Raw genomic sequence first — 2,468 nt, 5'->3', positions numbered from 1 at the left:
TCATAGTACTGAGACTGCTCTCCTTAGAGTTACAAATGACCTGCTCTTATCATCTGATCGTGGTTGTATCTCTCTATTAGTTTTATTGGATCTTAGTGCTGCATTTGACAAAATTGACCATAACATTCTTTTGCATAGACTTGAACACTTCGTTGGCATTAATGGAAGTGCATTAGCATGGTTTAAATCGTCCGCCATCAGTTCGCAGCAGTGAATGAAGATGTATCATATCGATCACAAGTGCAGTATGGAGTACCTCAAGGCTCAGTACTAGGGCCCCTACTCTTCACACTTTATATGTTACCCTTGGGAGATATCATCAGGAAAAATGGTGTTAGCTTTCACTGTTATGCTGATGATACTCAGCTCTATATTTCTTCACGGCCCAGTGAAACACACCAATTTGAAAAACTAATGGAATTGTAACCAGGTTGAAATTATATCTTTACTTTTACGGTTGAAATGTCACCAAATCCTGATGAATATTGTTTTCTAAATGTTTAAGATGTGTTCTATTGCCAATATGTATGTCTGGATGTTGTATTCAGATCATAGTGTTAATACCTGTACTTTCACTTTAAGAGTGTCGCAGGCTTTGTGGCGTCATTCACGCGCTTCTTTCAGTTTGCGCCAGACTAGCTGAGAGGAGGTAATGTGTTATTTTGCTCTTCAGTTTTAAACATTTATTTCGGTTTTGTATGATGCAAACCTTGTTTTATGCATGTATAAATGTAAGTTTTGAGGTTGTGAACATGCAGTTAGTGTGTCAACTGAACGTAAACCTTGTAAACAGACATTTTGCAAGCTTTAAAGTAGACATGTTTCCACGTGCTAGTCTACAGGATTTTCTGTATGTTTATCTGCTAACAGGAGCTTGAGAACTGTATATTGTGTGGAGGAGACTGCATGTGACAGAGCCTTATATTTTTGTTGTTTATTTGTACAGGTATGTGTATAATGTTCATTATAATTCATCTGGCATAGTGTTTACATTGGTTGTATTAAGCATGTAAAAGAAATTCATGTTGTCAACTACATTGAGCATTTTATAATTTATTCAGTTCATTTTCACATTTTTTATTTAAAAGTATTTTTGCTGATAATACTAAGTTTTATCAGTATATGTATATGCAGTTTCAGCCAGACTAGCTGAGAGGAGGAGCTTGAGACCTGTATATTGTGTGGAGGAGACTGCATGTGACAGAGCCTTATATTTTTGTTGTTTATTTGTACAGTCTGCACCAGGCTCGCTGAGAGGAAACAAATTTGCTGTTTCGCCTTTATTAAAAGAGAAACCAGCAGTTGGTCGTGGTCTGCGTCTTTCCTTCATTCAACACAAGAACACAACGCAGTACATACAAGAGTTAACGGACGTGCATCCAACCTACATAAACTGTTAAAGACAAAGCACGCCCGTTACAGAATGCATATTTCGATATAAAAAACTGGATGACGAGTAATTTCTTTCTGCTAAATTCTGAAAAAAAAAAAAACAGAGGTGTTAATTATAGGACCTAAAAAATCTGCATGTAATAACTTAGAACACTCTTTAAGTCTTGATGGCTGCTCTGTCAGTTCTTTGTCATCAGTTAGGAAGCTAGGTGTGCTATTTGATCGCAATCTTTCCTTAGAAAGCCACATTTCTAGCATTTGTAACACTGCATTTTTCCATCTCAAAAATATATCTTAGTTGGGGCCTATGCTCTCAATGTCAAATGCAGGAATGTTAATCCATGCATTTATGACCTCAAGTTGTTCTGCACGCTTCGTAAACAAACTGCAGCTAGTCCAAAATGCAGCAGCTTTCTTACTAGAACTAGGTAGTATGACCATATTAGCATGTCCTGTCAACACTGCACTGGCTCCCTATCAAACATCATATAGATTTTAAACTATAGCTTATTACTTATAAAGCCCTGAATGGTTTAGCACCTCAGTATTTGAATGAGCTCATTTTACATTATAATCCTCTACATCCGCTACATTCTCAAAACTCAGGCAATTTGATAATACCTAGAATATCTAAATCAACTGCAGGTGACAGATCCTTTTCCTATTTGGCACCTAAACTCTAGAATAACCTACATAGCATTGTTCGGGAGGCAGTCACACTCTTGCAGTTTACATCTCTTTAACCTGGCTTACACATAATATACTAATATGCTATTAATATCCAAATCTATTAAAGGAATTTTAGGCTGCATTAATTAGTTAAACCGGAACCGGGAACACATCCCATACCACCCGATGTACTTGCTACATCATTAAAAGAATGGCATCTACGCTAATATTAGTCTGTTTCTCTCTTATTCCCGAGGTCGCCATGGCCACCAGATCCAGTCTGTATCCAGATCAGAGGGTCACTGCAGTCACCCGAGTCCAGTACGTATCCAGACCAGATGGTGGACCATCACCTAGAAAGGACCTCTACATCCCTGAAAGACAGCGGAGACCAGGACAACTAGAGT

At 37.9% G+C, this 2,468-nt stretch overlaps 1 long non-coding RNA gene across 1 annotated transcript; it reads left to right on the top strand.

The window, feature by feature from the left end:
- The first annotated feature begins 427 nt into the window (after positions 1 to 427).
- LOC113115745 (uncharacterized) lies at positions 428 to 1,301 on the top strand. The gene is made up of 2 exons (XR_003293937.1): positions 428 to 649; positions 871 to 1,301. It is a non-coding gene; the product is annotated as an uncharacterized LOC113115745 (long non-coding RNA).
- Positions 1,302 to 2,468: the final 1,167 nt, after the last annotated feature.

Source organism: Carassius auratus, chromosome 16 (assembly GCF_003368295.1).
Source record: "Carassius auratus strain Wakin chromosome 16, ASM336829v1, whole genome shotgun sequence".
NCBI lineage: Eukaryota > Metazoa > Chordata > Actinopteri > Cypriniformes > Cyprinidae > Carassius > Carassius auratus.
Note: the sequence above shows the minus strand (reverse complement) of the source record. Positions and strands in the feature narration are given on the sequence as shown.